Source organism: Ictidomys tridecemlineatus, chromosome 12 (genome assembly GCF_052094955.1).
Source record: "Ictidomys tridecemlineatus isolate mIctTri1 chromosome 12, mIctTri1.hap1, whole genome shotgun sequence".
Classification (NCBI taxonomy): Eukaryota; Metazoa; Chordata; class Mammalia; order Rodentia; family Sciuridae; genus Ictidomys; species Ictidomys tridecemlineatus.
The window spans coordinates 42,076,297-42,091,468 of record NC_135488.1 but is presented as its reverse complement, the minus strand read 5'-3'; the positions used below and the strand labels follow the sequence as shown (position 1 = coordinate 42,091,468).

Here is a 15,172-nt window from a genome sequence, read left to right as displayed (position 1 = left end):
GGGAACCTTCCAGGAAATGCAGAGTCCCAAGTGGTTGGAGATGGACACTAGCTAGTCTGAGTGCCACACGTGTGTCCTGAAATGCGGATACACTGGTGAACCTCAGGCAGGAGACTCCTTTAGAGACAGGTTCACAGCAGAGTTCCAGAGCCCAGGAGAGCAGAGGTTCCAGATGCTCATCTGTTGGCACATCCAAAAACCTTCAGTCCCAAATGTTTGAGAGGGACGGGGAGACTAGGAATGCCCATTCATCTCCTTGGCTCACTCCCCAACCTCAGGATTTCACAGCCCTGGTTAAATCTTGGATGTGGATAATCAGTGGTCTCCAGCAAGATGAAGGATCTCCTTGCTACCCCATGAGCACACATTCTGGTGGACCAGATGCCTCAAAGTGGTCATGGAGGTGGCCGTGGCCACCCATAAGCTCCTTCCTGTTGACCACGAACTTTTACAGTCAGGACTTCTGAGGCCACTGGAAGGAGCCCAAGCAATTCCCGGTGTGGGACGCTGTGACCATTTGCCTCAGTTCACAGAAAGCTCTCCAGAGAAGAGGCACGCCTTCTGAGGGTGCTCACACCCTTGCGATCCTGCCAAGTCTTCCTTCCTTTCTCTAAGGCTCCGTTTCCTTTTCTGCACAATGGGGCAAAAGGATCATCTGCAATACCCAGCTGGCCAGGTCATGATGAGGATGGGGCGGACCTCACTCGTGAAAGTCTTTCAAGCAAGGAGATGTCTCGGGGATCTTTCCTCTAATTTCAAGTATGTGACTAAACTCTTTATTTTAACCACTACACCTTGGCCTTTCCACAGAAATACGTCAGAGTGAATTTGCATGTACTAGGAGTCAAAACCAAAATTTAAAAATAAAATAAAATGAAGTAGGTTGTTTCTGAGCATGGAACACCCCTGTGCCACACTTAACTTGCACTCGTGGGGCAGATCTTTCATGGCTAGCTGGGTTAAGCCTCTGGTGCTGCATCCTTGGGTCAAGTTTCTGAGCACATTTTCTCTTGTCCTTATGCTCTGGATAAAAATCAAAGTGTTAAACAGGAACCGGGCAGAGGGCCACCTGCATTCTGGTGCCTGCCTGCCTCTCAGCACCTCGTCTTGCTCCAGCACTTAGCTCATCCCTCTGCAGACACCCTGCCAAGATCCAGTCCCCCAACCAGGTCTCCTGCCCTCCATTTGACCTGCCAGCCCTTCCTCTTCATTCTGGACTTGCCTAAAATCCTCTGCTCAGAAAGACTTGCCCTTGCTTCCTCACACGCGCTGACCAATGGGTTTCCTGCAGGACTGCCACGGCCACATTGTAAAGCACCATCTCTGTTGGTGCGGTTCTTCATGTGCTGTCCATCTCCCCTACCCCACTCCCACCTCCGGGAGGACTACAGTCATCTCAGCCTTGTTCCCCAGTTGTTCTCCAGGTCCAAGCACAGTGACTGGCACATGAACAGCTCAGAAATCAATAGTTTGGGCCTTACCCAGGAAGCAGGCATCTGTGGTCTCAGCTACCCAAGAAGCTAAGCTAAGAAGTTGAGGCAGTAGGATTTCGAGTTTGAAATCATCCCGGTTAAAACAGGGCTATTCTGTTCTCGAGTTAAAATAAAACAACACCATTTGAAAAAGAAAAGAAAAGAGTTTTTGCCTTAAAATGTAGCTCACCTGATATAAAATGGACTAAAAGCCCCGGTCAGATTCTTTGTTCCTAGGAGAAGAACGTTCTCAGCACTCCTCTCCACCAAGCTCCAGGTCTTTCCCTGCAGTTAATCTGTGCCTCCTCCCGCCAGGCGGCCACGCACACCTGATGGGGAAGGAAGGACCGTGCTTGCTCCCAGGCTGAAGAAATGTCATCCCTGTTGGTAAGGTCCTGCCTGCCAGGGAGGCCCGGCTCACCTTGTCATCCTAGTGCCTCTTGTCAGCTGAGTGTGAGCTGGCCAGGAGCCTAGTGCCCCCCGGGCCCAGGTGTGACTCTCAGGTGCTCCTTGGCACAGCCTGCCAGAGCTAGCAGGGGTTCCAATGACAGCCGGAAGGTCGCTCCTGTTGCCTCGTGGATTCTATCCTGTGCTCGAGAGTGGGCAGTGACAATCTAAATCCTTTATTCTTTAAGTTCTTTTTTTCCTTTGCCTTTATTTTCAAATTAGAAAAGCATTACATATTGTAATACGGGAAACAATATGTTAAGAGGTGAAAAAAAAGCAAAGATAATTCTTTCTCCCTATCCTGCCTCATTACCACTTTCTTGAGAATACCAGGGGCAAGCATGATGTCCATATCCAAGTATAATAAGAATGATGTATGTGTTTTGTGTATATCATGTGTACCTTATATAGCATTTTATGTAAACAGGATCATATACATGCTTGGAGAATTTTTGTGCAGTATTTGGAGGTGGGGTACCAGGGATGGAACTCAGGGGTATTCAGCCACTGACTCAAAAAAAATGTGTATTTTTTATTTAGAGACAGGGTCTCACTGAGTTGCTTATCACCTCGCTGTTGCTGAGGCTGGCTGGCTTTGAACTCACGATCCTCCTGTCTCATCATCCAGAGCTGCTGCGATGACAGGCTCTTGGCCTGGTGCAGTATTTTATCTTTAATTATCGAGCTATTTTGTGCATCTTTTCCAAGGATAGCTATTCCAGGCCCTCTCTGGAAAGCACAGGTGTACTCTGGCTCCAGGACCATAAACCGAATGATATCCGTTTCTCTTTTTTTTGGAGTTTTTCTAAGTGTTGTTTTGCCATTGTTTTGTTTTGGGGGTATTGAGGATTGGATCCAGGGGTGCTTAACCACTGATCCACATCCCCCATCCTTTTTATTTTTATTTTTTATTTTGAAGCAGAGTCTTGCTAAGTCTCTGAGGCTTAGTTTTCTCGCTCACTTGCTGAGGCTGGCCTCAGACTTACGATCCTTCTGCCTCTGGAGTCACAGAGATTACAGGTGTGTGCCACTGTGCTTGGCTCAGGTGAGTCTTGATAAAAGCTCCACTGATGTGCTGTCTTCTCACTTGGGGGGCCACAGAGCACCTGAGGAAAACATGCCCGCCCCTCTTCCCCTGTCTCCGAGGTTTCCTACAGTCTTGATCACTTCTCTCCATCTGATCCCGTTTCAAGCTGCCAGCCCCTGTCTTGTCTCTGACCTAATCCATTTTCAATGACCTTCACAAGGTCAAAATTTCTCATCTCAACCAAGGGGGCCCTCTTTTATCTGCACAGGTGTCTTTCCCTATCCCTCCTCCAGCACAGCGTCCCCAACCCTTCCCTCAGCCCCCATCACTCAGCCCATCTGTCCTCCTGTCCCTCACCCTACCAGGCCACATCCTTGATGGAAAACACATTTGTGCTTAGCTTTATAAGTCTCCAACATATTTCAGTAGATAATTTCAATTAATTCTTACAGCAATCCTGTGATATGGGGACTGTAACCTCTTACTCTATACAAAGCATTCTGCTCAGTGGAAGGAGTACAGTAGTGTCTTGTTTTAAGTCTTTTAGTTTAAAAAAAAAAAAAAAAAAGCTGACTGTGGTGGCGTGTTACTTAGGAGGAGGCAAGAAGTGGATCACGGAAACCCAGGCTGGGGAACATGGCAAGACCTTGTTTCTTTAAAAACAAGAGAGAGGGCTGGAGGTGAGGCCTAGGGGTAGAACGCTTGCCTTACACATGCAAGGTCCTGGGTTCGATCCTCAGCACCACATACAAATAAATAAATAAGATAAAGTGATTGTGTACGACTACAAAAAATAAATTTAAAAAAAAGGGGGGGGGCATGGGAGCAGGAAGGACGGTGGAAAAAGACAGACATCATTACCCTAGGTCCATGTATGATTGCAGGAATGGTGCGACTCTACATCGTGTACCACCGGGAAAATGAAAAGTTGTGCTTCCTTTGTGTACAAGGAATCAAAATGCATTCTGCTGTCATGTATAACCAATTACATCAAATAAATTAAAAAAAAAAAAAAAACCTATCCTCTCTCTTGAAGAAGGCGCCCTTAGTAAAAAGTCCTAGGTATCATTCTTCCCTACATCCAAGAAGATCTCAGAGGTTGTCGATGCATCCAGCCGTGCCTGGGTGAAACTTGGCCTTGGAACCGGGCCTGAGAATGTGATTTCTAAGAGAGAGAGGATTGGGAGTGGAAAATGGAGAGGAGGTGTGCCCACTCTGACGACTTTCAGCTCCTGTGGCTCCTGCCAGCTAGAGACAAGTGAGGGGCGTGGTCCCACTGTGGGTGGCAGGGCTGGGTTGCATCGGAAGGTCCTAAATGATCCATCTTTTAGATAAGTGACCATTGGCCTCTTGGCCAAGGCTTCAGCCTCCTGCTGTTAGTAGACGTCATCCCCTTCGCCGGGACGACAGGAGCCTCCCACAAAGATCAGTCCATTTCCTCAGCCAGGGAGGCACCCCCGGCAAGCGTGGCACTTGGTGCAGCCTGCGACAAGTCTCTACAGCCTCTTGGGTACCATTTTGTCACTCCCATGGGATCACCGTCATATTCCAAATTAATTCAAGGCATCTGCTTGGAGTTGTTTTTCCCTCAAACTGTGAAAAAAATGGTGCTGATTCTTCCCCAGAAGGCCACTTGTGACCAGTGTCCATTTGGAGACCCGGCTGGGGTTCAGAGGTGGGGTCCATAGTGAGGGGAACCAGCTCTCCTGGGGACTGGACCCATGACCTCATTAGCACCGGGTTCTAATCACCTGAGCCACCAGGCACGTACTCATTGAAGGCACTGAGGCAGTAATTTGCTAAATGTTAATTCTAAGATTAACTGCAGATGAGGAGAGTTCCTGGGGGTGGGGGACGATGAGAGAGGTCTGTTAATTTCTGGAAGAGAATTCAGGTCATCAGTCTTTGAAGCTTTTGTTTCATTTTAAGGTATGATTCCAGAATCTTAGGATGATGCCCAATAGGGCCTATGCTTCCTTTTTTTTTTAAAATCAATATCCTGATCAGAAGCTTCGAAGGAAAAAGAAGATGATGTCGGTCCTGCTCTTAGCGAACACTGCAGGATAACTTTTATACAGATTCCTCTGCAGTTTTTATTTCTCAAGCACAAAACAGGTGACAAGAGGAAGGAAGGGTTTCCATGTCTGAGTTAGAGATGATCCTCCAAGAGCTAGAAGGGCTGTACCCCACTGTAGGCTGTACTCCCCCCAAAACACCCTAAGTCCTATGGAAAGAAAATTGTCCCAGCAGGAAAAAGGGGAGCCCCATCCGGCTGAAACCCAATCCCCTCCCGGCTCTTACCATCTCCCTTAGCAAATCCCTGGGGAGACCGTTTTACAAACAGCAAATATGGTTTGGAACCAAGTTTTGACACTGACTTTGTATCCCGTGCTCATATTACATTTCCATGATTATTCCACTGGCTTTTCAACTCTGAAGCAAAGTTTCCGCTCCAAGGCTACATTGAACATTCAGGCCATTTCAACTCCAGTTGCTCCCACCCCGACTGCGATCTTTGAAACTGATAGGGCCCTGAAAGAAGCCAGAATGACTTTTCAAAAAATATTAATAATGATGGGCTGGGTTCCCAGTCTTTGTAATCTCACGGAAGAACCTCTGTATGGAAGCGGCCAGGGAATTGAATTGAATTTTCCATGGAAAGCCGACTTGAAAATACATGGTTGTTTTATAGGAGTATTTCAACAAAGAGGAAGACGATTTGAATCTAACCCACACTTGTACTTAGCAACTTTTGTCCCAGGAGCCTTAAGACAATAATTAAGTACCTTGGCTGGGGCAGGAACGTAGCTCAGAGGTATAGCACTTGCCTAGCAAGACTCTGGGTTTGATCCCTAGCACAGAAAAAAAAAAAAAAATACACACACACACACACACACACACCCCACAAACTGTTGCCTGTTGCAACATAGGCCCCCACGTTTCTTGGCAAAGTGCAACCTGGCATCAAAGGAGCACCCCAGTTCTTCCATTGCCAATTAGAGGCCTGTGGGAAAGCTAAGTCTCCTCTCAAGTTGTCAATTTCCTCATTTGTAAAATGATGGTGATTATAGTGACTACAAGTTACTGTCTCCTTGCCAAGTAACGGACATAAAATTCATTAGCCCATGGCGTGGAATGGTAGTACTTAGTAAGCACTCATTGAAATGTAACAATTGAGGCCGGGTGTGCAGTTCAGTGGTAGGGTGCTTGCGTAGCATGGCAAAAATAAATCAACAGACAGATAGATAGGTAGATTTTTTAAATGTCACAACTGTCATAGCTACCATCTGCCTGGGGAACAAAACTTTGTGGTCTGGGTGTAATACGTTGCATTACAAATATTCCTTCCCTTTTAGATCCCCAATAAAAATTAAATATATACAGTAGTACTTTCACAAAGAAGACACTAAGGATTAAACACAACCATACCTAAATAAAAGGCTCTGACTCAAGTAGATAAGAGGTGGCAAGCTAAAATGAAAATAGCCAGCTAGCCACGATTTCCAAAGAATGCCGGTAAAAGTGTTTTCTTCTGAAGTGCATTATAAAATACCAAGAAGAACTTTCCAAAGTAGCAGGACCAAAATATGTGATCTTGAAATCACAATTCTCTACAACATACCAAGTTTTTTAGCCACCCTAAAGATTCACAGGAATCAGAAATACTAACTGGATAAAAATAATACCACTAATTCAAATAATCAAATCAAGTACATCTTTAACTAATTAGGCAATCTGAGATAACCCCTTCTACGGTCAAGGAGAACTCTTCTAAGCATTTCCTAAGTCAGAATTTAAAACTTCTACTCAAGTTCAAGTTGACAGTCAGGAAGTAAATAAACAGAAATGAATCTGCTACATCGTATCTATCTTATAGCTGTGGGTTCAATCAATACTTTAATCTCCAGCAGGGACTACTAGCTCAACAATATAAGTATTTTTAATTTCCTCTATATGCATTTCCTCAAACCACGCCAATGCATTCATCTATGGATCACTTAAAGGGTCTGTTCAGCAGCCCCCAACTTACTTAAAAGACAATGTTTGATTTTCTTGTGAAATTGAGGCGTGGATGTGGGTGCTTGTTGTTTTAATGCACTGAGACCTTAATCATTTCCAGTTCTGATTCATCAGAAAACTAGGATTCTTAAGGGATATTTTTTTTTCTTTTGGTCACTAAATATTGTCTTTCATTTTGAGATATTTATTTCTTTCCAGAAAATGATACTGTATTTTTTTTTCCCCTCATGATGAAGGATGAAAGATGGAGAAAATTCCATTTAGTGATGATTGGACCAGGAAGAAGTAAACTGATTCAGAAAACAAATCCCCAAAAGAAAAATAAAATGTATTATGGGAAGTGGAAGCCCAGGATTCTTGGCAAATATTCAATTGGAGCCAGGATGGGTAATTTAATAACATCCTTATTTTATTAATATTTGAATTGGGGGGTAGAGCTCCAGGGCTATAGCTTTGGGCCAGAATCTCTCCACTATCCATCATTACCTGAGCGAGAAAGGGTGTTTGAGGCTCAAGGGGGCCTGCAAAGGGTCCTTTAAAACTGCACAGGTCATGAGCCAAGGTTCCAGAGACCATCCATATCCTTATATAAGACAGAGGCTACAACAGAATCTGGATCTCTACAGCTCGGTGGACAAAGGGAATCACTCCCAAAGCCCACTCTGAACATTATTCCACCAGACCTGGAGCATGACCAAAATCAGAGCCAGCAGGTGAATTCATGAAGTGAGATGATTCTGATTGGGCAACCATGTCACCTCACCTTGGACTGGTCCTTCTAGCTTCCCCCTGCTGGTTGCTGAACAGAGGTTGGCAGGAAAGATGGCCTTTCCTTTGGAAATACTGGCCACTTTTTTTTCACTTCAGCGTGTGACACCTGAGTGGTACATAGGGGGAAAGGCATTCCAAGTGCCACAGTGAAGCGGAGCGTGGTGGTGGGTGCCTGTGGTCCCAGCTACCTGGGAGGCTGAGATGGGAGGATCACTTGAACCCTGAAGTTCAAGACCATCCTGGGAAACACTGTGAAGCCCAATGAAGGAGGAGAGGAGAGCGTGGAAGAAGAGAAGAAGGAAAAGGAGGAGGGTATGGAGGAGGAGGAGGAAGAGGAGGAGCTGCTGCTGCAATAATACAGTCCCTTTCTGGGAATTGCAGGTGGTGGTATATCATTTTTTGAGCTTTGAATTCTCTTTCACAGTTTAAATAAGTTGCCACAGGAATAATATTGAAAAGAAAAAAAAATATGAAGAGGAAAAAAAAAACAAGTTTAGTCTAAACTCAGTCCTCAAGACAGTTCTGAGTTCTGCCAATCTTCTTCCATATAACTCTTTTATTCCTGAATTATGCAATCTATAGAGGAAGACAAAATTATTTGCTATAAATCTGAACTGTTTTTTGTGGTCTCCGTGACCACAGAAGATAACCATTATGTTACACACAGGTGTGTGATAGATGGAGGTAGCAATGGTGGTGGTCATGGTGGTCATGGTGGTAGTGGCAGTGGAAGGAGGGGTGGTGGTAGGGGTAATGATGGTGGTCGTGCTGTTGGTTATAATCCTGGTGGTAATGGTGACAATGGTGGTGGTCATGGTGGTGGTGGTGGTGGTCATGGTGGTGGTAGGAATGATGATGGTCATACTGGTGGTGATAATCATGGTGTGAAGGTGGTGATAGTAGCAGTGACAGTGGAAGGGTTAGTCTTGGTAATGATGGCGATGGTAATGATGATGATGGTGGCAGTTGTGGTCATGGCTATTGGTGATAATCATGGTGGTAATGGCGACGATGGTGATGGTCACAGTGGTGGCGGTAGTGATGATGGTCATACTGGTGGTGCTAATCATGGTGTGAGGGTAGTGATAGTGGTGACGGTGGCAGAGTTGGCCATGGCAATGATGGCAGTGGCAGTGGTAGTGACGGTGTTGGAGATGGTAGTCATGATAGTGGTCTTGGTGGTATCGGTGATGGCAATGGTAGTATTGTGATTATATTCAAATCCCAGAAGGAAACTTTAACTTAGAAATTTCAGAGGTCGACCTATCTTCTCGAAGTCTTAATTCCTAACTATCATTGATTAATGTGATCAAAATGTTGTGTGCTTTGATTAGGATTTGAAGAACCCTCTTTAAAAAAAAATGAAAAAAGGAGAATTAAAGCATCTACTTAAGGGTTATATTTTTCTCCATGAGTGAGTTTTTATTTTTCACTATTACTTTTACCATCATATTGTCACTAAAAGTATTTCAAAGTATCAAAGTCCTTCAAGAGGACTATCATAAGAGTCCCAGGATTCAGGAGTTTCAATCCAGGGGAGACAGTTGTGGAGCAATGTGGCAACACTTTTCCACCAATGCTCAGAAACACCTGGGGCAGAGAAATTCACACTGGCAGCATTAATTACTCCGAATGTAGAGAAACCCCTTCTTGGGTGATTATGTTTTGATGGAAAATGGGATAGTTGCAGCACAGTTCACTAATATTTCTCAAAATCTCTTTCTTCTTGGCTCATCGTAGGATCAACCATTCCCAACTTCTTCAGAGTTAGGCATGCTCATGTGACTCTCCTTGACCCAAGAAATGTGACCAGAAGTGGCAGGTGTCGTCAGTTGCTGGGCAGAAGCTTTAAGAGCCGTGGCCAGATGCACCAAGCTCCCTTCCTGGTGCTAAAGTGATTGTGGAAGGAGGTGAGGAAGGGCACCAGCATCACCCTGAGCCCTCCCTTCTGACCCACAGTGGACATCCATTGAGAGTGAGAAGTAAAGTCTTGTCATTTTAAGCCTCTGAGAATTTGGTGGTTATGTTCTACCACCCCATAACCTATCCTGTCCTAACAAATACAGATGGCCGAAACAAGGGACTTTAAAGTCACTTGTGATCACAGCAGAAAGAAGCAACCTTCTCTCTCAGAAGAAGCCAAATTCTCCAAGTTCTCAGTCACCAAATCACTAATTCTGTGACATTTAGCTTTTCCTCTGCCAAAGTCTGTCTCCACCAAACTGCATACAAAAAAAAAAAAACAAAAAAACTCCGAAGTCGTTTGGAGATCTCGTTTGGTTGAGTTCAGTTTCAAACAGTGAGTCCCCTCGTCACCACTCACCAAGTGGACGACGGGCACAGTTCTCCTCGACTTTTGGAGCTGTTCATTTAAAGACGCACTGCTCCAGGTAGAAGTCTCCTTCAGGGACTCTACTTTGAAGAAATCCAAATCTCATAAAAGTTAGTACATTTCCACAGGCAGAGTGGGGCAGGAAACGTGAAAAGCCCATCTGTGCCCACCCCCTCTCCACCCCTCAGACTCCACCACCACCCGGAGCCGGAGCTGGGGCTTGAAAAATCTAACACACGCCAAGCACAGAGGCTCTTTGAAAACCTGGCCCAGTGTGCCGCACATGTGAGCTGCAGTCCGACACAGTCTTGCCAAAAACAACAAAGAGGGAAGAAAAGGAAAGGTTTTCTTTTCTCTGAACTTGGAAATGTAACATAAAACTCCTCTTTTCTACAAGGCTGGATGGCTCCAATTTTCCACACTCTGGACGATCTCTCACTGGCCCTTACTTTCCTCATATCCAAGTGACTTCTTAGTGGGCATCTCTTTCCTCTCCAGTGGCAGCAGTGACCAAAACAGATGCCCCTCTTCCCCAGGGAGAGGGACTGGGTCTTCATATGCTCCTCAATATCATTTTCAAAGTAAAGTGAAGTAACAAAATGTGCTTTTACATCTCACGAGTGGCCCGATTTCTGCCATGTCTAGCTTCCATCCTATCTACCACACCTATTGGGTCCAACTTGTACTGGCCTAAGTTTTCTGAGGTCTCATCAAGGCCCTTAACAAAGGGAATTCACATTTACTGGAGACGTCCCCAGGACAAAAGACCCAGAAGCTCCTATGAATTGAGTACTATTATATCCCAGAATGTGAAGAGTGGCAGGAGACTCGGGTTTATCAGGATGACACAAATGGCCGTAACTGGAGAGCCACAGTCAGATCCCTGTCCGTCCATCCATAGATACAGCATGTGCACAGGGCCCACTCCCTTCTTTGGCCGTCTTCCTCTTAGCAGGGAAGTCTGTTGCAAAAGAGGATGCATGTGCATGTGCCATCTATGTCGTCACCAAAAAGAATGTCCCAACTGCCCAGGCTCGGCTGCAAGGTGGAAAGTGCAACCTAGAGTCCCTTAGATGTGACCAAGCCTAGCTTATGAAGTAGGACTTGAACAAGCAAGTGAAGGAAGAAAAGACAACTGTGGAAAAGGAAATTCTGGAGCAAATCCAATCAGAAAGTTAGAGGGAAAAGCATATAAAAAAATCAACTGTCCATCAGTATGGATTTGCTTCAATTTTCCAATAGCTTGAGCTTCCAAAAGAAAACCCCATCGGGAGAACACAACACACTCCATCCATACAAGCAAAGAAAAAACAGAGAAAGACAAGGATTCCCTGGATAAAGGAGAATAGGTAGATGCTTAAGGAATATTGAGAAGGGAACTGGATGATGGGACAGAGAAGAGACTCCAACAGCATCGCTGGGAAGAACGCTCTTTGTTCCCCTGTAGCGGACCAAAAAGAAGTGCCGGTTCATTTTAAACATTCAGAGGGTGAAAGAGTGAAAGGAAAGAAAATCCAGGGAGCAAAAAGGAAAACAAAATTAAAACTGAGAGGTCTGAAAGAGTCAAAATTACTTCTGCACAAAGTAAATAGATACTGACTGCTTAGAAAGCATGCTGAAATATGGATCAGAAGCAGGAGAATCGCCGGGGCCAAATCATCTGACTCGGGTTAAGAATCCTGGTGAATGCGTTCACCGCCTAAAAAAGCATAACCAAGATAAGAGGAAGGAAAGTTTTTCATTATTCAAAACACATGCAGATTTCTAAAAATTATATTTTTGTTGTGAACCTCCAGATTTTAATTGAAGTCCTTCTCCCCATTGATTCTCCTGTGTTATATACCACAAAAGTGACAAATCATTACAAAGGACGTTTGCAGTCTATTTCATGAGCCTTACAAATGGCATGAAGGGCCATGTTCCTATCTTTTTTTTAAAAACTGGGGATTGAACCCAGGGGTGCTTAACCACTGAGCCACATCCCCAGCCCTTTTTATATTTTATTTCATCTTCTCTATCAGCAAAATATTGCGGGTTGATCATAGGATGAAAAGAAGAAATTGAAGATCTTATCTGATATTCCTAGAACAACTGATAAAAAGGAAATGTTCTTGTGTTTGAAATGATAATGTTCTTTAGCCCCCAAACATAAAATTACCATTTACTGAAACTCTCCTGTATCATTTTTATAAGCTATGGTCATATTTTCTTAAAAAAAAAAAGTATCTATAGAAGAATCTAGAATTCTGGTCTCAGGGCCTTCATTGGAGAAGAGCAAGATGGCACATTTGTGGGTTTTTCTTCCCCAGGTAGATGAACCATTTCATATTTACTTAACTAAACTGTTGAAATTAACATAAATAATTAATTAATGAAATATCCCTAAAAGTTCACAAGACCCTAGAAAATATGCTCTGGGCAGACCCCAGAGTAGAAATGTACTTTAAGGATTTCAGTTCTCCTTATACAATAGCATAACTTCTCTAAGAGGTTCTGAATAATAATAATAATAATAATAATAATAATAATATCAACCAAACAAACAATTACTGTGATGGGCAAATGATATTTTCAAATCAAAAAAAAAAAAAGTCTATAAGCACAGTATTGAAAAGTACCAGAGTCTTAGTGAAGGGATTTGGAAACATTTGAATAAGATGTGTGGCCAAAGTATGGCAGAGATGTTTTCCCATTTGTTTCTACATCACCTTTCATTTCCTGAGATGCCTTATGATCTCCTGCTTTGGGATAACAATGAGTCACACTGTGAAAGTAGCAATACTTTTGAATTATAAAGCAGCTTTTTCTAAGGAATTTTTGACACACTTTATTTCTTCTCCCAAAGTCCTTATGATACTGAAGTCACAAGGCACTAACGTGTGAATGTTTGCTTATGGATGTGAATGAATGGATATACCATTGACTGAAGGGTTAACATTAAACCTAAGCCAACATTATCGGTTATCAATGGATACCATTCCTCTTGACTGTGATCACTTTATTGATGACATGCTCAGGGAGTTCTCACATGAATATTCCTAGGTAGAAGGCTGATGCATTGTTCACCAAACCACGAATGGGCTTCGTGTGCATTTATTACAGTGGGAGGAATTTTGGGGAATGGATTCAAGAGAAACTGGGGAAATGAACTTAGGGTCCTTACCAATCATTTCAAATCTCTTCCAGTGGAGACAAAATAGCATCAAAAGTTGGCAAATTTCCCCTCCATCCAAAGATGGAAACACAGTATCATTAGGCAAATTTACTCTAAACTCCCTCTTGCTGGAGTTTCCAGGTACTCAGCCTGAGTCCATATAGTCTTTCCATCGAGGCAAATAATATAAGAGACAGATCAATGATTGAACTGCTTAAGGAAAAATTCAGGCAGGATGTCTTTATGGTTTTGCAATGCTTTGAAGCATTAGAACTAGTCCTTTGGGGAAATAAATATATATATAACATGTCTTTGTTCTGTTTTCTTCCTCAAAAAAATTGGTCTGATTCAGGGGGAGAGGAAGAAGAGGTGCTGGGAATGAAACCCAGAGCCTCACACATGCAAGGGTTCTATCACTGAGTTAGATCCTGTGACATGCCTGTCACATTTCAATCTTTGGTCAACTAACACATACTTCCTCTCCTCTCTCTCCTTTTCTCTCTCACTTTGTCTCTCTCTCTCATCACTTCAATTGGCCATGAAAAGTTCTGTCAAAAATTAGAAATATGCACTAGTAATAAATAAACTGATAAATAACAATTCCCAAGTTTCTCATATTTTCAAGGACCATCAGTATACATCAAATATAGGTGATTTAAGTCAGATGTCATATAAAGTTCATAATGCATAGATCTTGCTTTCTAAGACCTTTTCAGACCATCCTCCCTGAAAAAAATAATCTCTCTGGGAGTTTGAACTCAGACAAAAACTCATCACCCCTTATTATATTGATTTTTGATAGATGTGCAATATGAATAGATTCTGGGGAAAGAAAGATGGAAAGGAAGGCGAGTTTGGAGGTATTCCTGTGAGCTCAGAATCTGGCTTGTAGCATGCAAGTGAAGTTAGTCCACAAGCTCAGCTACCATATCAACATGATAGATCATTAGGACTCCAAAAAGAAAATCTGAGAGAATCCTTCAGATTAATACCTCTCAAGAATTTTTGCACATTTGATCATATTAATTTTGGAGGCTGGGTCTTTGTGACACAGTATCTAACTGTAAAGTAAAACACTTGGTGGAGCTGCAAAGTGCTAAATGTTGGAAATGCAAAGTAACTCCTAGCCTGAGGCCAGCAGCACCCACTAGGACAGTCTTCTACTTGGTGAAGTTGTGTCTCTCCCAGCTGACCACAGCACCGTAGCCGGTGAAGGCATTAGTTCTCCCAGTGGACTAACTGGAGATTCCCTGGCCACTTCTGTAATTCTTCTTGTTCCCCCTCTGAGAAATTCTCTGACCTCTGGGGTTGAAATATCAAGCAGAACCTTTTGGAATTTATCATAAAACTGGCATCTGGCTTAGCAGTAGAGCCTCTGAATTCAAAACAGGACTGTTTCCTGGCTCAGAACTCCAGCTTCAAATTCCTTAGGCTCAGAACCGATGGGAAAACAGATCTCTAGCATTCTTCTGATTTAGAAATCATTCAAACTGACAACAGATAAGAAATTGACAAGGAGATATGAAATCCTGAATTTACATAGCTGTCTCTTTTTCTCTCATACATCATAGAGAACAGAGTGTCCTTAACCTTGATTTCTCACTTCTTTCAGTTTAAAGCACAGCCCATAACATTAATTAAAGTGTGTGTGAGCTGGAGGGGAGACGTTCTATTTCATATGCTGTACCACATGGCATTCTAGAAGAGCTGTACAATTTTTAGGTGTGCTTCTCTCCCAACCAGATTTCTACACTATTTAGCGAAACCTCGCCTATACTCCCCCAAGGAGTAACAACCTAGATATATATGCAGTCTCACTGAACAAATGTGGAGGACAGAGGTGGCTTAAGGATTTAGGGAGATGGAGGTAAATGTCAGCCACAGAATTCCAGAATGCTCAAGCTGGGATATCTGAGGTTATCAGTGCTCTTCTTTTATATTACAAATGA

The 15,172-nt window shown here is 43.4% G+C and overlaps 1 long non-coding RNA gene across 17 annotated transcripts in view; it reads right to left on the bottom strand.

Annotated features, from left to right (window-relative positions):
* The window catches only part of LOC120884835 (uncharacterized), a 74,223-nt gene that overhangs the window by 18,049 nt on the left and 41,002 nt on the right, over window positions 1–15,172 (bottom strand). The window contains exons 1-2 of one of the 17 annotated variants that reach the window (XR_013428791.1): window positions 1,894–2,145; window positions 1,663–1,801 (exon numbers count right to left, since the gene is read on the bottom strand). The exons of the other annotated variants lie outside the window; for them this stretch is intronic. This is a non-coding gene — a long non-coding RNA (uncharacterized LOC120884835). Of the gene's footprint in view, window positions 1–1,662; window positions 1,802–1,893; window positions 2,146–15,172 lie in introns of those variants that run through there. 17 annotated transcript variants of the gene reach the window in all.